The sequence below is a fragment of the Ambystoma mexicanum genome, chromosome 9, assembly GCF_040938575.1.
Source record: "Ambystoma mexicanum isolate Mex_15411 chromosome 9, UKY_AmexF1_1, whole genome shotgun sequence".
Taxonomy (NCBI): Eukaryota; Metazoa; Chordata; class Amphibia; order Caudata; family Ambystomatidae; genus Ambystoma; species Ambystoma mexicanum.
This window is the reverse complement of record NC_090931.1, coordinates 1,063,020,374-1,063,044,661: the sequence shown is the minus strand read 5'-3', so window position 1 is coordinate 1,063,044,661 and position 24,288 is coordinate 1,063,020,374. Positions and strand designations below refer to the sequence as shown.

Below are 24,288 nucleotides of genomic sequence, written 5' to 3'. Positions count from 1 at the left end.
GACACCATTGCACCAGCCTTGGCGGAATTATGCAACCACTCTTTAGCCACTGGAACATTCCCTTCCCCCCTGAAACACTCTCTTGTGCACCCTCTTCTCAAGAAACCCTCAGCTGACCCCTCCTGTCCGGCTAACTATTGCCCGATCTCCATTACTCCTTTCCTTGGCGAAGTCTTGGAAAAGCTGGCCATCCCCCAGCTTAATCTTGACACTGAATCTGTTGGTTGTCTCCATGACCATCAGTCTGGCTTCAGAGCGGCCAGAGCAGGGAAACTGCTCTCCTGAACATCTGTGAAGACCTGCTGTCTAACCCGGATGCGAACCACCCCTCTGTCCTCATAATCTCTCTTCTGCCTTTGATGTGGTCAACCATGCCATCCTGCTCAACTGGCTCCGTGATAAACTGGGTATCACCGATCAGGCCCTGGCCTGGCTGAACTCTTTCCTCTCTGACCGACCGCAAACCCCCCCCCCAAAATCCCCACCGCCCCTGGCACATCTCGCCCACCGCATAGCGGCACTCTGCTTGAACTTTCAGTGCAATTCGGATGACACTCAGCTCGCTTTCAGGCTCCCCTCAGCCGCCTCCTCACACTCTCTAATCCGGGATTGTCTGTCTGCAATCCATAAGTGGTATGCCGCCAATTAACTCTGCCTTAATGTCAGTAACACAGAGGTCCTCCTCATCGGCTCATCTGCACCTTTCTTTACTGTCATTCCCTGGCCGCCCACACTTGGCCCTCTTCCTGCTCCCACCTGTGAGGCAAAGAACCTTGGGGTCATCTTTGCCTCCACACTCTCCTTCCCACACTCTCCTTCTCTCCTTACATCTCTGAAATCTCTAAGAAGTCAAACTACCAGCTGCACCTCCTCAGAGGTATTCTTCCTTTCCTCACCTTCCCCCAGAAGCTCACTGTCTCCATAGCTCTGGTTCTCTCTAGGCTGGACTACTACAACAGCCTCTTTCTAAATCAACCTGCCTCTACTCTCTGTCTGCTACAACTCATCCTGAACAGGAGGCAAGACTTGTCCTTGGCCTGAAGGCCAAGGATTGTATCTCTCTAGCCCTGAAATCTCTCCGCTGGCTCCCAGTGGTGGCAAGGATTAAGTTCAAGACCCTCTGCATTGTCCATAAGGCTTTCTGGGGCCTGGGACCTCAATACCTTCAACTCCAACTCTCTCTTCGGAAATATCTTCCTACTCGAGCTCTTTGCTCCTGCACCTCCCAACCCCTTGAGGGTTAGCCGCTTCTCCAATCAATGATTTGGGGGCAGATCACTCTCTTCCGCGATCACTCTCTTCTGCGGATGCCTCCCTCTGGAACAGCCTCCCTGCATCTCTAAAACGTGAGCAGAACCATCTCTGGCTCCGGAAGCATCTCAAGAACTTCCTCTTTGCTTCTGCCTTCTCTCTTCTTCTACCATGCTGATCTCCTGTCTGATACTGCACCGGTCACCTGGCTACCCTCTGAACTTGGGCCCTGGTCCCTGCCCATCCAGTTGCACACCTGGACTGCCTCCTGGCATCCCCTGCACTGTTGCCTGTATCTTCTTTTTATTTTTTATTAAGACTTAAAATGGTTTACAACATAGAAAACCTTTAGTCAGAAATGAATGCACATTGCACGCAGCTAAACAATGAAAACTTAATAAAACGGGCCACCAGGGGGCGCACAGGCAATGGCAGCCTGTAACTCGCGCTCCGCCAACGGCCAGGTCGAACTGGGGATTGAGCCCCACACCCCCGAGACCCCCCCACAGAGAACGAAGGAGCCGACACGAGCAGTTAACCCTCGGGGCCCCCACCGAGAAAAACAGCGGCTTCGGTAGCCCCCCGGAAGGCTGAGATCCAGAGCTGCGGCCTCGGTGGCGAAACCGCCTCCGGAGAGTTGGGCGGGGGAGGAGCAGTAGGCTGCCTAATCCAGAGGCCTACCTCCGCGCCGGGACTGGCGCCCCACGCGAGAGACCAGAAGAACAGCGAAGCTGTCTCCCGCCGCTGACCGAGTTCAACACCTGCAGGCGCGGCGACGACCCTCTCCTGCGGCCCCCGATCGGGCGGGGTGAACTGCTGAGAATCCGCAGAGGAGGGGTCCCGCCCGCCTTTCCCCGGGCCCGACGACCACCACCACCATAGGCGGATCAGAGCATCGGCCCCCCCCAGAGGAAACTAGGCACCCCCCCTGGAGTGCGCAGTGGATCCCAGAAGACCCCCGCTCTGGGTGTTAGGCCCCCGCCTGAGGCTGGCGGGGTGTGTGCCCGCCCAACAGCATCTGCCCGGGAAGGGGAGAACGAGTTATCAGTAGACCCGCCAGGTGCCTCTGTAGCCCCCGCAGGAGCGAGGCACACTTAACGGTAAGCCGGGCAGACGGATGGGCTGGCAGAGAAAGCTACAAAAATACTGTTACCAAGAATCCAGGCCCCGTGCTCTCAGCCCGCCCCACTACAGTGCAATGGCCCAGTCTGAAGCCTCGGCGACCTCGGCAGAGGCAATGGAAAGTAGCTTTGCCTCCATTTTGCAGGAGATAAGAGACATGCGCTCGGACTTTTCCCAAAAGTTCGATAAAATGGGCCAAAGAATAGACAAGGTGGAGGATAGGCTCCTTCAGGTGGAATCCAGCCAGTCTTCCTCAGCGACTCTGGAGGTGGAGATGGACATGAGGTTATCTGCCCTTGAAAGACGGGAGGAGGCGAGGTCGAGACAAATGGACGACTTTGAAAACAGGGAACGGAGAAACAACCTCAGATTCTTTGGGGTTCCTGAGGCAGAGGGGGAGACGGAGCGAGAGGTCACTCGTGTGGTGCGAGACATTATAGCCCTCCTCTTCGAAGAGGAGATGACCACCGAACTCATATTTGACCGGGTGCACAGGGCGGGAGGACGGGCGGGTGGACCTCGATCGATTCTGGTCCGGTTCCACTATTACGCCGACAAGACTCGGGTGCTGGAGGCTGCCAGAAAAGCTCAGGAAGTCACATATAATAATTCCCAGGTCTCCATCTTCCAGGACCTCTCCGCATATACGTTAGCCAAGAGCAGGATGTGCCACCCCCTCACACACCTGTTAAAAGAGAAGGGGGTATGATACAGATGGGGCTACCCCTTCTCTCTAACTTTCGAATACCTGGGCCAGCGGACGACGTTGACCACCAAAGAGGATATCAAGGGTGCCATCCAGGACTACGTGACGGACCCGGCCCCTCGGAGGGGGCCAACGGGACCTGACCTGGGTAGAGCGAATGGCCAGGTCCCGTCGAGTGAAAGGAGGAAGAAATCCGGCCCAAAGAAATTCAGGAAGATAAACACTCCCCGGCAAAGGAGGGAGAACGGAATGACTCCGAAGGATGAGTGCAGGGTATCCCAGCCGAGTTTGGCACGGGAGCTCAGACCATGGGGCGTGAAATGGGGCATGACCACCTGGTGGTCTGGAAACGAGAAACTGCAGTCTAAGTAGTGCCCTGAATCCCCGGGCAATGCAAGTAAGGCGGGGCCGACCGGGGGGACGAAGGGAGGGGGGGGGGCTCAAGAAAATAGGTACTTGTGAAAAGATTGCCTGGCCGTAGAAGGCGGGCTTGTGGTCTGGCCAAAATGCCATAAATGGCGGAACTATCTGGCTGGACGCCGGGGAGGGGGGAGGGGGGAGTACGAATCAGTTGGGGTTTGTTTGTTGGGGAAAGGGTCTAGGGGGCAGTTGGGAGAAGGCCCCGAAAGTGTCCAAAAGATTAAACAATGGGAGCAGGAAGGGAGCAATGATGCAATGACAGTGGCAAATAGAGAGGAAAACACAGATCATGGTTGATGTCCGGCCGGCCCCGGGTGTGGGCACCCTCAACGTGCGGGGGCTGAATACCCCCACGAAGAGATCCCTGGTCCATAGGGAGTTCAGCAGGGTGAAACTTGACCTGCTCTTTCTGCAGGAGACACACTGGGCAAAAGGAAAAGAGCCCAGAATGCGTGGAGGCAGAATTGGAGAAGTCTTTCATGCCTCCCACAAGACCAAAAAAAGAGGGGTGGCCATATTGGTGGCAAGGGATACAGTCTTTGAAAAGGAGGCCATCCAGAGAGACCCCGAGGGTTGGTACTTGATGGTGCGGGGTTCCTTGCAGGGGTCCCCCTTGACACTAGCAGTAGTGTATTGTCCTAACGAATGCCAGGCCCAATTCTGGGAGGAGATAGGGGACAAATTGAGACTGTTCGTTTAGGGCCCACTGGTGGTGGGGGGAGACTTCAACATGGTCCTAGACCCGACTATTGATAGAAGACGGGTTGGCCCCCAGCACCTCAGACACACAGATGAGGTCATGGCGCAAGACTTCCAAAGGGTTAACAGAGACCTGGGACTGTCGGATACAATCCCATCTCCCAGGGATGGGGACCCCCTCCTTCTCCTACCACTCAACTACCCACAACTCGTTCTCGAGAATAGACCACATCTTGGTAGACGAGGTCCTCACCCCATATGTAGCGGGCTACCGGATAGACCCAGTCCCCTGGTCGGACCACGACATAGTCCGAATCACCGTTGGGTTGGGGTGAAGAACGTAGGGGGCGCTGGAGATGCAATGATGCCCTGTTAAGAGACGAGGCACTGGCCCAGGAAATCCTCGACTCCATAACAGAGTTTTTCGAGTTAAACGACAACGGGGAGGTGGCCATGCACACACTTTGGGACGCCTTTAAGCCAACCCTATGGGGAGTCCTCATAAAAATAGGCTCCATGAAGAAGAAGGAGAGGGAAGCTCAGGAGAAAGCCCTGAGGGGTAAAATAGCCTGTCTCCAGCCGGGGGGCTCCTCAGACCAAGCTATAGAGCGGGCCCGGGTGGCTGCACTGGAGGACTACAGGCTTCAACTTAAAGATCTGCTCCTACACAAAACCGAGAGGAGCCTCTTAATGGTGAAACAAAAATACTATGAGAAAGGGGACAAAGCTGATAAAATCCTAGCCTGGAAGCTAAGGGAAGTCCAGAGAAGTAGAAGGGTGAAAGAGGTGAGGGATACCCAGGGACATCTCGGCCGCGACTCCTCCCACATAGGAGAGGCCTTTCGCCAATACTACAGAACCCTCTACTCCTCGGAGTACGAGGGCGACGACTCCCAGATAGAGGATTTCCTAAACTCCATACAAATCCCATCCCTCTCGCGGGAGATGGCAGAGGGGATAGAGGGCCCGGTGACAGAGGATGAGATTGATAAGGTGATAGGCGGGATGAAGGTGGGAACCTTCCCTGGGGATGACAGCTTCACTGTCTATTTCTATAAAAGATTTCGCTCTACCCTGGCCCCGTTCTTTGCGAGAGTCTTCAATGCTGTCCTGGTAGACGGCATCCTCCCAGAGTCCATGATGGGGGCCATAATAGCAGTCCTGCCCAAGGAGGAGAGGGACCCTGCGGAATGCTCCTCGTACCGCCCCATATCTTTGTTAAATATTGACGTTAAGATTCTGGCCAAGGTGGTGGGGAGGCGGATGGAGGGAATTATGCCAAAGCTAATCCATGGTGTCCAAGTGGGCTTTATTACGGGTAGGCAAGGGTTGGATAATATTCGCAAGACAATAGACCTCCTCCACTTTGCCCAGAGGTCGGGGCTGAACGCGAGTGTCCTCTCCCTGGACTCGGAGAAGGCCTTTGACAGGGTCGAGTGGCGATACATGGGGCTCTTCCTCCAGAGGATGGGCTTCGGGCCCCACATTATGAGCTGGATATCCGCCCTCTACAGGGCACCCACGGCAATGGTACAGGTGAATGGGAGCCTGTCCGAACCATTTCCCATCTCCCGAGGGACAAGGCAGGGCTGCCCTCTCTCCCCCCTGATATACGTCCTCATGATAGAGGCTTTGGCAATAGCAATTAGAGCTCATCCGGACATCAAGGGGATCAGAAGGGGGGACGTTGAGTTCAAACTGTCCCTGTTTGCAGATGACATCCTGGCATACCTGGCGCATCACTTCCCCCCCTTCCTGGCGTGGGTAGCTGCGTTTGGTCGCTTCTCAGGCTTGAAGATAAACGCCGCTAAATCCGTCCTGCTCCCTATGAGGACAATAGACCCGGGGCTCGACCCTCTAGACTGGTTTCATGGGATCAAAGTGGAGAAGGCCGCTGTACGGTATCTGGGTGTTCTCCTCACCAGAGACATTTCGAAATTGAGCTCTGCAAACTATGACCCCATGATGGCAGAAATCAAGTCAAACTTGAGGAGATGGGACAAGATGACCCTATCGTGGTATGGCCGGATGACTTCAGTAAAAATGAATATTTTACCACGGCTTCTCTACCTTTTCACGGCTCTCCCAACCAACATCCCCGCTCAGACTTTTAGAGAACTACAAAAGGGGGTCCAAGACTTTGTGTGGCAGGGGAAAACCCCGAGAATAAGGAGGACCACTCTGTCTCTGCCTAGGGAGGAGGGGGGATTTGGGCTCCCGGATTTCTACCTCTACTTTTGCGCCGCTCAACTAAGTGTCCTTCTGGAGCATATGAAAGAGGGAATGGGAACGTATTGGACATACCTGGAAGACATGGACGCCCATCCCCCTCTCGGGTCGATCCCTCAACACTTATGGTCCCACCCGACCCTGAGAGTCCTCTGGGACATCTGGAGAGAGGGCCCCCGGACCGCTCACCTCACCACCTGGGCATCTCCAATGAACAGCCACCCCCTTAGACTGGGAAGCAGGGGGTTCCAGCACTCTCAGGAATGGTCAGACAAGGGAATGGAATGGGCGGGGCAGCTGTTCAGAGAAGGTGAATTCCTAACATATGAGGACCTCAGGGAGGCTCTCGGAAGAGACTCGCTGTCCATCTTCGAATACCTCCGCCTGAAGGGCATCCTCTGCAACCCATCATGGGGCCCGAACTTGAGGAGACAGCTGACCCCCTTCGAAAAACTCCTCGATCTGGCGACCTCAAGGAAAGGGGCGGTGTCCAACATGTACAAGATCTTAAACACCTTTGACCTTCAAGGCAGAAGAAACTTTTGTACATTTTGGAACAACCTAGCAGGTGAGGAGATCTCCGAGGACGCCTGGGCCAGAATCTTCAAAATAGCATTTCATGGAAATTTGTTCACCTCGGACATGGAGCACAACTTTAAGGTGCTACAGGGGTGGCACAGGGACCCCGCAAAGTTGTTGAGGATGTTCACAGGGGTCTCGCCTAGGTGTCCGAGAGGTTGTGGACAGCCGGGCACCATAGGACACATGTGGTGGCTCTGCCCGAAAATTCAGGACTACTGGGGCTCAGTGCGGGATTGGATGACAGAGGTAATAGAAGAGCGCTTGCCACTGAATCCCTTAACAATGTTGTTGGGTCTCCCCCCAGAGGAAACAGAGCTATATCGATACCCTAGGATGTGGGAAACCATGCTGAGGGCGGGCAGAGTGGCCCTTGCCCAGAAGTGGAAAAGCCCCGAGCCCGCCTCCAAAGAGGACTGGCAGCTAAAAGTGAAAAACATGTTCTTGATGGACAAACTAACTGCGATGGTGAACAAAGAAAGCAGCACGTTCCTCACAAACTGGTATGGTGTTCAGCAGTCTTGGGGCTGGGACGTTCATTGATATTGACGCCAGGCCTCTGGCCTGAATGAAGCAAGACGGACCCTGAAAGGTGAGACTACGTGCCAGGGAGCCCACGACCCAGGGAAAAGCGGCATCTGACCGTCAAATAAAAGGCCACAACTTGCATCATCTCCACGGTATAAACGATGGACTGATCATTGACATTCCCCCAAGGCAAATATAGGTTTTTTGGACACAGGGTAAGGGGGAGGGCAGGGGGTTGGGGTAGGGGAGGTAGGGGGGGTTTTCTCTTGGGTTCTTGAAAGTGTTTGTTATTTCTAAAAATGCTAATAAAAACTAAAGTTTAAAAAAAAAAACTTAATAAAACTAAACTGACAATACAAAATGATTTAAAACATATATCAATATTGACATACTCGTGCAATAGCAAATGTTCCAATGAATAGATCTAATTACTCCAGAGCTCTTCTTCTGATCTTCTATTATTAAATGGCACCAAATCTCTACAGTCACTATCTTGCATTTTTACAATTTGTGTGTCCTATTCTCCTTCCTGATCATTTGTTTCGGCCACTTCTAATTTTGCTACAATTAATACCAGAAATGTTGCCAGTGCCAATATAATATCTGTAACCTACAGTCCCTTTCCTGCACTTATTGACACCTGTTGTCTGCACTTTTAACACTTACACTTTCCACCTGTTGGCTGCACTATTTGTATTGATTACATGACCTACACTTGCCCATGTCCCCCCACCCCCGGCACTTCTCCCCTCCTCGCTCCCCTGCACTTGCGCAATCTCAATGTCACTAGGCCTAGTAGATCATTGTTTTGTCCTCCGTCTGTTCCCCCCCTTGCCTCGTCACGCCTTGAAACACTTACGTATAGGCGCGTTATAAAGTCCATATCCTATCATAACCACTGTCCAGCATACTGTATTTAATATTCAAGCATTTAAAACCACGGTTACAGGGTGGGACCTTCAGGTAGAGGGAAGCCAAAGATTTCCTGCTAAAAACAACCCTGAAACTGGCATCATTCAAATGTTCATATGGCCTTGGAGTAAGGGACCTAGAATAACAAGAATCCGAGACTTGTCCTTCTCATGTTCAATTTGTAGGGCCAGGACAATTCAGAGACGAGGAGGAAGAAATGGGGAGAGGAGGAAATGTGAGCTCAGGAAAGATGTGTTAGGGAGAATTCTCTGTAAAAGCTAATTTCCCAAACCTAGTGAGTCCCCCAGCAGCTTTGCTGGATTTTTGGGTTTTTTTTTTTCTCCTGCTAAGAGTGAGACTCTTTTACTCCCACTCTTAGACATGATTTGAGGTGTTCCTTTGTCTTTCCATGTGTTTTATGGGGTCCTTTACTCCATAGGGTCTCATGTGTTTTTGATGTGGGTTACACAGCACCCTCCGTGCCGTAACCCATGGGTGTCATAGCGACCCCCTCAACATAGACTCCATACCCTGGGACTGACTACTGTCTCCCAGGGCATGTAAAGTCACCATTGGCTTTACTAGTTCCAAATTATGAACATAAACCTGTACAAACCATCATATTGTGGATGTACTGGTCGGGGCAATTCGATTGCCCCGGGGTCTGTTGTTCGAGGGGGCACGTCTCCGTCCCCCCTGATCGAGTTTTGGCTGGTGGCAGTGGATACTACTTTTTATATTCGACCGCGAATATATCTCTATGGGATTTTCACATTGTTCGAGGCTACCAACTTTAATTATTTAATTCTTATAGCCTCGAACATACCGCCGGTTTATTTATTTAATATTAATTCACTGGTTGGTATTTTTTGCCAGAACTCGACTCTAAAATGGCGTTTGTGTTCTCTTCTGTGATTCCAACCCAAGTCGAGCCCTTTGTTCCACTTTTTGGCGGGCTTCTCCACAGAAGCCTCCAAAAGTGGTGCCACTCTGTCTGGGTACCACAGGGGGTGTGGAAGGGGGTTTAGGCACCCTGGACTGAGTTACCTTGGTAACTCAAGTCGCACTCTTGTGTGATTGGCCCAAGTGGTGAGCCGGCCGGCTCACCACTTAGCATGTTTCATTAACAGCTAGGCTGAGTGAATGGGGGTGTGCTGCATAAAAGCAAGGCTTTGGGGACTGGAACTTCAGAAGTCGCCACAGGACCTAAGAATCCGAAGAGGGAGAAGCTGAGCCGACCTGCAACGACGACACCACCGGTGGAGCCCTGCTGAACCGTCTCACCACTTTTCCCCGACAACAGAGGAGATCTCCAGTCCGGAGAGTCTTCTTCCTTTGACTGGTGAGGATAACCAGTTTTGCCTTATTTTCACCTTCCTGGAGCATCTTATGGCCGCCTTGCCCATGCCAAGCACCCCGGCAACCGGAATACCACGGTTTACCACTACCGCGTAGAGAAGGGTAGTACCTTTTAACCGGAGAACTCCACGGTTGTTTTCTTCCCTGGCAGTGCAACGACCTTCATCTTTCCTCCACGGCGAGACCTCTTCTTCCTCTGGACGAAACGCCGACTTGCACCTGCTGCCAGGAACAACTGCCCCCGCTGGAGCTTCCTTCACACTTAAGGTACTGTGTCCCGCCTGGCTTCCCTTGCGACAGATCGTTCGGGGTGACAGTAAAGCCTTGACTTTCTAACCTGGGCTAGCCTGGGACAACCTAGCTAACTTTTCCTGACTTTAATTTCATCCTTTTTGTGCGAACTATCTACAAGACTCTTTGGGCATAACCCCACTGTGTAAACCTGGACCCCTTCTGCTTGCTCCCTCCAAGAGTGGGCCTTGCAATTGACTTCCTTGCTCTCCAGTAGAACTCTGCCTGTCCTGCCTTACTGTGGTTCTTTGTAAAAGTATTGAAACTTGTGTGCTTCCTTAACTCTGCCTTTTTCCCTCCCTTTCGTTACAACTTATTAGACTGTCATCTTATGTTAAGCGCTCACCTCTGTCTGAAAATAAGTGGTGTTTCTCACTAAGACTTCTCTAATAAGTGAATAGGGTTGTATATATGATAGTGACTGTGTGCTGAATTTACTTACCTCGTTTTTGCTAGTGTAAATCACAAGTGTGTTTTTAAATAAATAATTATATACTTTTACACCAAAGCTCTGGTCAGTGTTCGTTTGTGCTACTCTGTCTCTGTACCTATTGTGAATACTCTGCATACTGCCTAACTCTTCTTGAGGGAAGTCTGACTGCTCAGCCACAGCTACCAAGTGAATCTGTGTGGGACAGACTGCTACCAAGTGGGTTTACTGCCAAACACCTCTGGTCTTAAATCTTTTGCAGTGGTCCCTAAGGGAACTGCATAGGTTTCTGCCTAACAAGGGGTCTCCGAATAACCTGTTGACACTATAGTCAGAGAAGATACTCCAGATCTCACGCAGAAAGAGCTCCATTAGCCTGGAAGAAAAGCAGCACTGTAAAAACTGCCACCTGTTTCTATTAGGGCATGACCAGGCATTCTGTTAGAAACTGTCCTAAAAAAGACTTGAAACACTCTGGGTAAAGAGAGGGTGACTGGGCCCAGTCAAACCATGTGTGGATATCAGAAACCCACCTATCCACACCCACCGAGGGTCTTATCCATTAACTGCCTTGCTTCTACGGGACATGACACAGATCGAGACCTAGAAGCTGATAGATTGTGGGGACTGTAAGGGTGTTGAAGGAAAAGACCACCACACAAGTGGCATTTTTGTGGTTATAGACTTTTATTTGGGTCAAAATAAAAGAGGAAAACCTTAACTGTCCCTAACACTAAGAGGGGTTTCCCTGCCTCAAATAAATAGTAAGGACTCGGTCAGGATGTCGGTCTAATGCAAATAGTGTACCTGTGTCAAAACTGATTTTCCGTCCCTTACACTCTTAGCTAACGAAAAACAAGGATTTTTCTTAGTCCAGAAGAGTGACTGAGGCTTTGTGGTCACCTCCTAGTGAGGAGATGTGTTCTCCAGATTGCATAAACAAAAGGTTCTAACAGTTCTCTTGGAGTATTTCTCTGTCAATGGCAGGCACAGAAAAAAAGTCTCTTTAAATTACTTATTCTATTTATAACACCAGGGCTATGGCTTCCTCCCCTCTGGCTCTTCTTGGATTCACTGACATCTCAACAAGTGATCAGGAATCGCTCCCTTCCCCTGGCCTTTCTCAGACCTTTTTAGGATGCCAGAGGAAAGGACTCCTTTACCTCTGGCTCCTTTGCAGCTTCTCGTATCCCCATGCGAATAACTCCCTTCTCCTGGCTGGTTTCCAGCTTCTCTGCTATTTTGTAAGGTAGACCTGATTAACTATCCTGCTAGGTATTATTTGTATCTTATTTGTCTTTTATTAAGCGCCTTAAGCCAAAGCGCTGAACATAAAAATGGGAAACAGTACAATAAAAGAAATGAATAATCAATTAGGTCCAGGAAACGATCACTCTGGAATGCTGAAGTAGAGGCGATTTTTGAAGAACAACAAAGTGGAAGAGCATTCCAGTGAAGGGGGCAAGAAGTTCAAAAGATGGAAAACGAGACTGAGCACAGGGAGGACGAGGAGCCAAAAGTCGGAACTGAGAAGAAGACAGAGGAGAGCGAGAGGGAATGTAAAAAGATATTAGTGCCATAAGGTAGCTAGGTGCAAGACCATGGAGAAACTTGGAAGAAAAGATAGAGAAAATTTAATTTAATTTGCAAATAAAAAGGCAGCCAGCGAGGAAGAAATAGAATCCCGCTATGTGAGAAGACACAGTAGACGAACGGAAGAATTAAATACTGATCTAAGAGGTGCAAGACGAGAATTAGAAAACCCAAACAGAACAGTAGAAAAGTTGAGAAAAGAGGAGATGTTTAGCTGCTTGACATGTGAAACAGGCCAGTCTTACAGATTTTGTGAAGATGAAAACGACAAGAGCGAGAGGTTAGAGAAATGGGATGAGAAAAGCAGAGATTTGAGTCAAAGTAAAGACCAAGATTACGAGCCATAGATGAGATTGGAAGCTTGGAAGGAGGAAAAGATATGAAAGAAGGTGTAAGATGGGGAGGAAGAGTGTTAGCAGGAAAAACACTATTCCAGGCTTCCCAGCATTAAGAGTAAGAAAGTGGAAGACATCCAAGATTTAATAGCAACTAAGCAAGCCGAAATAAAGTGATGAATTTCAGGAGAAAAAGAAGACAATGATAGAAACAGTTGAGTGTCATCGGCATAAAAGAGGAAATAATAGCCCGCCCAGGAGACAGAAAACGTTTCATTAGACAAATAGGAGTGAAACCAAGACAAAACAGACCAAAAGAAGAAAGTGATGCCAGAAGTAAAGAGTGATCAACAGTGTCGAAGGCAGCCGACAGATCCAGAAGAATAAGAAAAGAGGAGTGCTTAGAATAGTGTGCAGAGAGAAGATAATTTATTATGGAAACAAGAGCAGTTTCTGTAGAATGAAAGGGACGAAAACCAGATTGAAATCGAAGAAATAAAGAATTAGAAACACATGAAGAAATCTGGGAGTAAACAAGACGTTCTAACAGTTTAGAGAGTTATGTTAAGCGAGAAATAGGATGAAAGTTGGAAATAGTCAAAAGATCAGTGGTGGGTTTCTTTAAGTTGGGGATAATCAATGAGTATTTAAAAGAAGAGAAATAGAGGTAGAAAGACGGATGTTAAAGAAGGAAACAAGAGAGAGTACAAGAAGACGATAGACCTTAGGGATTACTGCAGAAGGGATTGGGTCAGTACGAGAAGCAGTAGGGTGGGATTTAGCTAGTAAAAGAAGAACATCAGTATCGGAAACTGGAGCAAAATTAGCAATGAAGGCATGAGGAATGGACATGGGAGGAGGGAGGAGATGACATTGGGTGAAAGAGAAGCCTTAATGTCACGACAAAGAGAGAGAACTTTAGAAGAGAAGAAATTAGCAAAGTCAGAAGCAGATGGAGTGGAATTAACAGAATTATCTAACGTAAGAGGAGAAAGAAGTCGTGCAATGGTTTGGAAGAGACGCCTAGGGTGAGTAGACTGAGTGTGCAAGAAATCGTCTTTATGTTTCTGCTTTGCGGATAATAGACATTTATCATGAAGAGCATGATAAGAAAAGTAAGAAGAATGATCAGGCGTAGAATTAGACTTAAGCCAACGCCATTCAAGACGGCACAGAAAACTATGCATAGAACAGAGATGGGGAATAACCAAGGTTGGGATGGTTTTCAGGTGTGGTGAAAGTTGGACCGAGGATAAAGTTGGTCTACAGAGATAGAGAGAGATGAGGAAATAAGATGAGCAAGATGAGCTCTAAAGTACAGCAACCAGTGCATATACCCATGATGGTGGATGGAGGGACAGGCCTGACCTGGCTTGTCCCTCCAGCCACCATGATGGGTATATGGAAGCCCAAGTACAAGGAAGTCCTGGGAGTTTGCAAACAATTTCCGGTCCATGAAGGCCAAAATGAAAGTGCAGAGCCTAGTGTGGCGATCAATGACCAGTTACTGTGCATTCAAGGGGGTCCTGCAAAAGCTAATTCAGGGAAGCATTTTCACAGATAGCCACCAGGGGTTGGCTATGTTCAGACACACATTTGTGGCCCTTTGGGATAGCAAACCGTTGGTCCTAATGCTCATTCATCCTGCAGTGACCTCAGATTACAGGACACCATTCACAACTCTGGGGCAGACAGCAAGATCTACTTGGACAACAAGCAGGATCTCATTCTTAGATTTATTGAGCCAGTAGCTATTGGTAGTTTGCTACAATTGTTTGTACAGGGAATCATATTGGTGGACACAGTGATCAACAGTAATCTAGGTCAAAGGGAGGTTGATTAGAATTAGTATGCAGGCCCTCCCCAGGTCCTTGCTCTTGAGTAGTTCTTCATAGGTATCCATGAGCGTGGTCTCGGTGCTTCTATGAGGATGAAAAAACTTTTAGCTCTTAAAACAGTGCTGTTCAAAGCAGAAAGGGTGGTGCACTTACTGTTTATCAACTCTTTTCTCCTGCATAGAAGGAAGCCAAAGTTGGGTCTAAGATATGCCAGGATTTCTGGGTTTGCAGACTGCTTCATCATAATCGGGGTGGTCATCCAAAAGGTTAGACTGGGATGCACTTCCGTTAAGGCGGAATGAGAGGTCAATGAGTTCAGTCCTTAGCATGGTGATCAGTTCAAGTTCCACAGGTCTGCGAGTTGCAAGCAGAATTGAAAGAATTCCAGGATCTTGCTAAATCCAGTATCACTCCATTCCTCAACTAAATAGGTGCACCCACAGTAAACTAAAGATTTGGCTAGATAATGCTCATCTTCCAAAGCATTGCTGCTATATAAAAACTCAGGTGAAGAGCGTGCATGGCAATGCTAAGTATTCTGTGTTTTTTATTCCCCTTTGATTGTGGGCATATCTCCAAGGAAGGAGGACAGTGCCAGAATGCACACCACCATCCAGGTAAGTTCCAAGTGCCTAGTTGGCTGCCACTGCAATTTCTGCATATTCAACTCATATGGGTAACTCATAAGGGTCACAATGAGACACGTATGCGGTCATGCTGTGCAGAAAGGGAAGGTGAAATCGGCTGTAAATTGCCAGTCAGTTCCCGTATGCAATTTTAAGTACTTGCTTGGGTATTCACAAATGACATTGCAAGTTTACCCTCATTGCTATGTGATCACGATTCTTTTCAATATACATTTTGAAAACTGCTAAGGACATATAGCAACTTCAAAACAAGGCAGATACATTAGGAATTCTTTACATGCAGGGAAGAGCACTGCTCCACCTTACTTGAGGTTCAAATGCATGAAACATAAGGCCCTTGATTCAGAGTTTTTTTTATTTAAACATCTTCGAATGAGGTTTTTATAGTCCTTGTGTTAATTACAACAAAAACAGTCACCTGAAATAAACACTTCCATTTAATGAAAGCCAGAAAAGATCATACAATGTTATAATGCCACACCGACATGGTGATCAACATATCACGCTTTAAAATCTGCAAGGAGCTGGCCAACTGCAATCTACACCCCTCCTCTCACCTCCCAGGCTCCTTGAAATGCCCTTGCCTCTCACTTTAATTCTAAAACCCAGGACATCTTGTCCACCCTCTCCTCTGCCCCCCCTCCTCTCCCCTCTCCGTCCTGGTTTGCTGACACTCCCTCAGCCACTCCCCTCCCTCTTTCACCTCCTTCCCTCTTTTCTCCCCAGATGAGGTTGCTAGACAAGTCCGATCTATAAATGCCTCATCAAAACAGGTCCAGCCCTGTTCCTCTAAAACTATTAAGGACCATATCTGCCAGAAACACGGAAACTGCACTCCTGAACATCTGTGAAGACCTGCTCTCCAACCCTGACTCTAACATTCCCTCTGTCCTCATCCTAATTGATCTCTCCTCTGCTTTCGATACAGTCAACCATACCATCCTGCTCAATCGTCTCAGTGACAACCTGGGTATCACTGGTCAGGCTCTGGCCTGGCTGACCTCTTTCCTTTCTGATCGACCCTCCGAGGTCCAACTTGGGTCCTTCCTATCATCTATCTCCCTCTCTACCTGTGGTGTTCCCCAGGGGTCTAACCTCTCACCCTGGCTTTTCAACCAATACCTGGCAACTCTCGCATACTGCATTTCGATTTTCTGCTCAAACTTCCAGTGCTATGCTGATGACACCAAACTCATTTTCAGGCTTCCCTCCGACACGCCTCTCCCTCCCTCATCTAATCGTATAATCGCCATTGAAAACTGGTGTGCCACCAACGATCTTTGCCTTAATGCCACCAAGACTGAGATCCTCCTCATTGGCGCACCTTCACCATCCTTTCCCCTCACTCTCTGGCTTGTCTCCCTTGGCGCTCCTCCTACCCGTGAGGCTAAGAATCTCGGGGTCATCTTTGACTCCACACTTTCCTTCTCCGCGTACATCTCTGACATCTCTAAAAAGTCAAACTTCTTACTGCACCTCCTTAGAGGTACTCTGCCTTTCCTCTCCTTTCCTCAGAAGCTCACTGTCTCCCAAACTCTGGTTCTCTCTAGGTTGGACTACTGTAACAGCCTCTTTCTAAATCTACCTGCCTCTACTCTCCGCCCTTTACAACTAATCCAGAACAGGACTGCAAGACTTGTCCTTGGCCTCAAGGCCTGGGATCGTATCTCTCCAGCTCTGAAATCCCTTCATTGGCTCCCTGTGGATGCAAGGATTACATTTAAAACCCTCTGCATTGTCCACTCCACAAGGCTTTCTGGGGCCTGGGTCCAAAATACCTTCAACTATCCCTTCGTAAATACCTCCCCCTCTCGAGCCCTTCGCTCCTCTACTTCTAACTCCCTCAGGGTCAGTCGTTTTTCAAAGAAACAAGCTGGGGGCAGATCTTTGTGTTCGGCAGGGGCCTCCCTTCGGAACAGCTTCCCGGCCACCATGAAGCTTGAGGAGAACCATCTCCGGTTCCAGGAGCTCATCAAGACCTTCCTCTTTGCTTCTGCCTTTGCCCATCTTCTCCCCTGCTGATCTGCTTTTATCTCCTCTTGGCACCCTGCACCTGGCCACCCTCTGTCCTTCTGGCCCAGGTAACTGCTCACCCTGCCTGCTTCCTACACTGTCTTCAGGCCACCGCTTGCACTGGGATCTGTATCTGTACCCACACCGTCTCCCATTTTTCTCTGCACTCATCAGATTTACCCTATTTAACTAATCATGCACTTGCCACTCGTTGGCTGCACTGCCACTTCTCACTGCCTTTTTTAATTTATGTATTGCACTTATTATTTATTCTGTTTTTCTCTCCTTTGACCACACTTTCTACCTCTCTCCCTCCCACGCACCTCCCCTTTTCCCTTTTTCCATGCACTTGCGCGTTCTTCATATCACTGGGCCTAGTAAGATAATTGTTTTTGCTTCTCCCTTGTTCCCCTCCCTTTGCTTGGTCGCACTCTGAAACACTTGGGCATGAGCAGGATATAAATAAAATATATCATTTCATATTATTAGCTCCTCAGTTCCCAATGCTAATCCTCTCCCTTCTTACTCCTTCCCCCAGTCCTTTCCCTCCCACCCACATATTACCTGACAAGAAACAATCTAGTTAACAACATCGATCTCTAAGATGCATTGTCTGGATACTCATTAAGTTTTCTCCTTTCTCCCCCCCACCTCCACCCCCAACCCAGGTGCTTTTTCAGAGAGGCCAGCCAGTCAGACCGCAATGCCCTTGGGCATTCCTGCAACAGGGCAGTGACATTTTCTATCTCGTAAATTTCCTTTGCTTTCCCTTCCCACTGCCTGTATGTAGGCAGCCGGGGCCTGTTCCAGTACATGGTAAGGCATGCTCTAGCTGCGAGCAGTAGATTCCTAGGCATGTGCGATAGCCCACTTAGATGATCCCCATCTTCAATCACAAACAGTACTAGGAATGCTTCCAGGGATCTCCCAGGCCCATCCACGTCTTTCATTCAACCTAGCACTTCTTTCCAATAAGAATGTACCGTTGGGCAACTTCACTACATGTGCCAGTAGGATCCCATCTCTCCACAACCCCTCGAAAAGCTAGAGCTCACCCGTTCATACATTTTGAATAATCTTTGGGGGGCATATTGCCACCTAGTCAGTAATCTGTACTTGTGCATTTTGTAGTGCATGGGTAGTGAGGCTAACCATGCCCCTCAACTTATCTGCGCCCATTTTCCTTGTCAATCAGCCTCTCCAAGTCCTTCTCCCATTGCATTTTCGGAGCGAGCCCCTTCCTGTCTCTCACGGCTAACAGCGCTTTATACATATTGGACACAAAGCCCTTCATCGTCACTTGCTTGTCCAGCACTAATTCAAAGCTAGTTAACAGCCAGTCTACATTTCCCTTACATCTGGGGCCTGTGAGCACCCCCTTCAGCTACATATACACACATGGAGATAAAGGGTTCACTCCCAACACTGTCTGAAGTTGATCTATATCTATGAACGACCCCCCTTTCCACAATTAATCTACCCTCACCAGTTCCAGTTTGCACCACAGTTGGAAACGCAGCATGTCCCGGATTGGTGACACCCAGATACAACTAAGAGGTGATGCCTAAGACATTACTCCTCTCGTGTCTCCTTGCTTATTCCAGATTGCCCAAAGCACTTTTAGGACAGGGTGGTTACAGATTCTTCCTGGGATCTTGTCACCTGGCACCCACAACCATTCCCCTACTGCCATGGTCGTCAACACTTTCCTAGGGCTACCCACTGCTTATCTATGTTAGTTCTAAGGCGGTCAACTAGCACTTTAAGTTGCAACGCCCTATACTAATTTTCCAGGTGTGGGAGGCCCGCTCCCCCCTCCCCCCTCCTCCTTGCTGCGGGTTAGATTGTCGTGGGCCATCCTTGCCTTTTTGCCCTGCCATAAAAACTTCACCAGTGCGCTCTTGACCTCATAAAAACAAAACTGTCAATATCCTGGCGGGAAACCTTTGAAATAGGAATAGAAGCCTAGGGTGCAGGTTCATCTCAATAGCAGTCATTCTGCCACCTCAGGATAGGGTCTGCTTTCCCCAACGCATCAAGTCGTCCTGGATTTGCATCCACAGGACTGGGTAATTGGCCTCGTACAACTCATTCAAGTTCTTTGTGATATTAACCCCCAAATAACGAATGCGAATGGCACCTCTGCGCATCTGCAATCTAGACAGTGTACTTAGGACCCCCTCTGAACACTCCCTCAGGGACAGGGCCTTCGATTTGTGTAGACTGATTTTGAAACCAGAGTGCTTTCTGTATGATTCAAGAAGCCCAATCAGCCTCTGTATTGATTCTTCCAATTTCACCAAATATGCCAATATGTTGTCCGTGAATAAGGACAGTTTATACATCTCGCCTCCAACAGTAAAACCCTTTTATGTCTCCCCCCCTCTAATTGCCATTGCTAATGGTTCTATTGACAGGTCAAATAACAGTGGTGAGAGCGGACATCCCCGTCTCGCCCCTCTCCCCAGGTAAAATATCTCAGATGCCACTCCATTCACTGATACCACTGCCGTAGGCCTTCGGTCCAGAGCCTCCATCCCCACCATACATCTCTGCCAGAGGCCCATTCTTTTCAATGTTGCGAACATAACCGCCATCCCACCCTGTCAAACGCCTTTTTCTGCATACAGGGACAGGAGTATCAGGTCTTCTTCATCCCCTTTTGGGGACGCCATCAGGTCTAAGGTCTTCCCGAATGTTATTAGTACTTTGCCTTTCGCAGATAAATCCCACCTGATCTTTATGGATCAGCGTAGACAAGAGGTGGCTCAATCGCTTCGGCATGACGCTAGTAAAGGTTTTTGCGTCGCAATTCAGCAGGGATTTGGGCCTCTATGAGCTACAGTCTTTCCAATATGCAATTAGATAATCTTTGCAAAAAGGGCACAAAAATGTCCATGTATTTGATCTCCCTAAAGTGCACAGAAAAACATCAATCACCAATACAATTACAGAGCAAATACTTTGAACGTAGACAGACGCAATAACTCACAACCACACACTCTTAGAAGATAATCAGCTCTGTACGGCTATTTATTCAAAGCTTAGAAGCAACCAATAATAACATAGGAATAACTCACAGAAATAATATAGACATAGATCACAGAAGAAGCAAAGAATTCAAAAGGAAATACATCACCGTGAGCGTAACAGAATTCCTCATCTCGCCCAGAAGCGGCTGGAAGACCCCGGAACAGCCAGGCCGAGAGCAGCACAGCTCACAGGAGTGCCGGACGTAAGCGTCCTTCTCCGGCTGAAGTCTCACTTGACCACCTCCGGGTTTCCGCATATATGCCGCAAAGGGGTGGCAGTTCTCGAACCTTCTGGAAATGGCACTTGCGCAGTTGATGAGCAGCCGTCAGTTGCCAGCTGGGTCAATCGAGAGCTACCCTCAAGGAGCAGAGTGCCTCCCTCCTCTAAAAAACACCCTCCACAGAGAACAATAAAACCATAACAAAGTTGGCTTTCCCAGCAGAAAAGTCCTTGACCGCATACCAGGTTTGGAAAGCATGTTTTCCTCAGCACCGTGAATCTAACACTCAGCAAAATGTGTGCAGCTTTTCACTGCGGCATGAAGTAAATATCCATCATGGCTCCGAGCGCTCCCAGAATACACTGCGCACCAGCGCCATTTTAGTTCAAGCATAACAGTATCGTTTATAGAAGCTGGAAGTGAACCAATCACTTCTCACTAGCTTGATCATCACTACTCTGTTTCAGTATCACGTTTTCATCTAGGAAGGTTGTCAACTCACTTATGTCCACCCACTCATCCGCTTGGTATAGGTCCCGATAAATCTGTGTTAGGTCTACCAGATTACCAGATTCGTCAACATTCCTCCCTTTCGTCCTTTATCTTATTCACTATCCTATCTGCCCACTGCACTTCTAATCTGATCGCCAACATATTGTTCGCCTAATCATCCTTTTCATAAAAGGCCTGTTTACAGAATCTGAGCTTTGCATATATCTTATCCGACCATAGATCTTTCAGGGTCCTCTACTTGGTAAACACTTCGAGTCAGGGAATCCCTATACACCCCTACTTTCTGATCCGTGCCTCTGTTGCTCTGATCTCCCCTTCCAGCTCATCTTCCATTTGAGTAGTTTCCCTTTTTTTGCCACCCCTTCAGCGATTATCAGCCCTCTAAAAGGTGGCTTTTCCCACCTCCCATACCATTTCAGCCCCAATTCTCCTGTATTGTTTATTTGAAAATAGCTTTTGATGTGCCCCCTCAAAAATCCTATCTTTAAACAACATATCATTTCAGATCCATTTATTTTCCTTCTCTCTCTTATCTCCCAGGGCGATCATGGTTTTCACCAGATCATGATCGGACCACCTCACTGTGTGAGACTTCCCTTATAATACATCCCTGGCCTGATTCCAAGAAGATGTGACTGATACGCACGTATGTTTTGCGAGGCATTGAGTAAAACGTGTACTCCTTCCTCCCGGGGTTCACTTCCCTCCAGGTATCAAATAGGAAGTGATTCCTTGCTAAATTCTGCTGACTTCTGCAATGTGCACCTTGCCCTTTCCTCCGCCTGATGTGTCCCCTCCCTGACTGATCACCAGTCTATTGTAGAATCTATACCCATGTTAAAAATCCCCACCACAATCTAGCAATCCTTCCTTTCACTGCATCAACTTGTCCAGGGCTGCTGAGTAGAATGTGACCTGTGGCGTGTATGGGGCATATATCACATCAAACACCAAACATTGGTCTCCCCTCTTACATTTCACTGCTACACACCTACCTCATCTCTCTCTTGATCTCCTTCACCCCCAGCCCTATGGACTCATTATACAGTATACCCACTCCCCCCCATTTTAACTGACCCAGAGGCCCATATTGCCCCGCCCAACCAGCGTCCTCTTTTGCCAAACTCCTCCCCATTCTTTTGCCTAGTTTCCTGTATAAAGAGTGCCAAGATCGAGTGTCATCCTCTCCAGTAAATCTTGTCGTAGCTCAAGTCCCAGTCACCTTCCCTTCATCCGCGAAGAGGGCCCTCAGTATCGACTCTGTTCTAGACTTGGGGCTCTCACCTTCTCATGATCCTATAGTAAGTATGTTGGCCTTCCGTTCCCTATTTTCCATGTTGTCGCTCTTTAAAGACATGTCATATTCTCCGACTTCCAGTGCCTTTATCTACGCTTTAAGCCTCAGATCCATAACATCCGCAGACAGTTGATTATTTTTCAAAGTTTTGATTTTCTCTTCCACCTTCTCTATCCTGCCTTTCAAATCATTGATGGGTGCGTGAATTTCACCTCTCATAAACGTTATTTCCTCTAATAGTCTATTGATATCCGCCTTCGTTGCAATTGATTCTCCCGTTGGATGCTGATTTGGTGTTCCAGACAGATTTTCGACGACTTCCCCCATTACTTGTTCCCTCCTGAATCTCTGTACAATCTGTGTCATCCGACTTTGGGGCACCCTCCACCTTCCGCAGCCCTACAGCACTCATTGGACTGCACCTCTGCAACATGTCACTTCTGTTCAAAGGCCACTGCAATTCAATCCCCTGTCTCATGAGCCCTCCTATGGGGCTGTTCTCGGCAGTGCCAGCTCTTCTCTGCCCACATAAGGCATCCCACAACTCTTTTGCACTGGTAAGTCAGAGTAGCCTCTTGTTCGCCTATGGACCTCTACACACGTTACAAGGACGCCCCCTTCTCTTCATATGTCACATGGTACTCTGCACCAATTCAGGCAGCTCTTGGGGCCTTGCCAATGCGGTCCTCCGCTCTGGGCCTCACCATTTTCCTCCATGTCGCACCTCAATATATGCCCTTGCAGCCCAGACAAACCTGTGTGGGTCCCTGTTCAGGGCCTTTCCATCCCTAGTGCTTGCCTCCACTCCTCTTCACTCACGGCCCTTGGTGCTCATCACCACCATGCCTGTGCCGTAGCTTTGATCTGATATGGATATCACCTTCGGGCTGGGCTCAGCTCAGGTTCGATTCCTTAACAGCTTTTCTCCACCAACTACCTCTGTGCTTTCTCTGCGTCCGGCTTCCACATCTCAAGGCGGCTCCCTCCTCTCTTCCTGCTTTCTGGCCCAGCTCCAGGACCTATCCGCTGGGGATCTGGTCTATGGCTCCACTCTCCGATGTTGCTTATGTTTAAGGTGGCCAGGTCCCCCTCTATTTTCAGGTACCTTTCGCAGCTATCCCTTCTCCTGGCCTCTGCTGCAGCGTGTGCCAATGCCAATCTCCCAATGAAGGACGATTCTCTGTTTCCGGCCCATCAGTATTCGGCAGTGCGCTTGCTGTCGTTTTCTCTCTACTACCTCTGTTGCTGCGCTGTTAGATTGGGCTCACCACTCTCCAGGGGTTATTTGGCCGGTGGGGGTTCATCAATCCACCGTCTTCCTTTGCATCTTTGCAGCATATTCTCCATTTTCCAGGGCATTGTGGAGGAGCACAACACTTAGGCAGCCTTCTTTTCTGCCCCCTGGTGGTGGTCAGAGGAAATCCTTTTTTAAAGCAATGGAAAGATTATACCACAACTAGCACAGATATTTCCAGTAGACGCACAACACCAACGTAGGTAGGCTATTTCTCACAAAAACAGGAATTCCAATTGAGGATTGTTAGAAGCAACCATGGTTGCTAGTTCTAAACATGATACAGCCAGATGTTTGGTAAGGCAGCTAGGTACGTTCTTACAAGCTCAGCAGTCATATCTGCCTTTTCAGTTTGCAAATTAAGTTTTAACATGTCAATTTCTGTGGTTGTCGAATTCTAAATAAAATATTTCTGCATCATAATTAATTATTTAAATGATCTATGGTGCAGAGGTGAGTAAATAATGGTTGACTGGAGCAGGAAGTGGTATGAATCTTGATAATATTGCCTTTCCACCAATGGGAAGTACACATCATACATTAATACATCTTTTATAACACGCTTATTTCTAAAGACTAGTCTCTAAGCTGGGACCGTGATTCAAACCTATGTTGCTCTGAGAAACACTTTGCCCCCGAGCTATCCTCCCTGCCATTTTATGAATACATGCATTTTACTAAAATTACCATTGGAACCCTAGGGAAAATGGTGCCCACTATGGCCTGAAATTAAGTTATTGTATGATAAAACCAAATAAAAAAAGTTATATGCAACAAAAGTATCAAACCACTCTTTAAATAATTACTTGGCCAAGTCCACTTTTTAAGAAGCATGCAGGTAATGAAACTTGCAATTTCGGATCATTGCCAAATTATCTTTAGAATAAAATATGAAGGAAGAAATTAACACAGTACAGCATGAAGAAAAGGCTACTAAGTAAAACTTTCAGGAAAGGCAAACAAAGAATTGAGTAAATCA

The 24,288-nt window shown here is 48.4% G+C and overlaps 1 protein-coding gene across 1 annotated transcript in view; it reads right to left on the bottom strand.

Moving 5' to 3' along the window:
• Positions 1-24,288, bottom strand: part of CD302 (CD302 molecule) — a 231,649-nt gene that overhangs the window by 163,921 nt on the left and 43,440 nt on the right. The gene's annotated exons all lie outside the window — the stretch shown is intronic.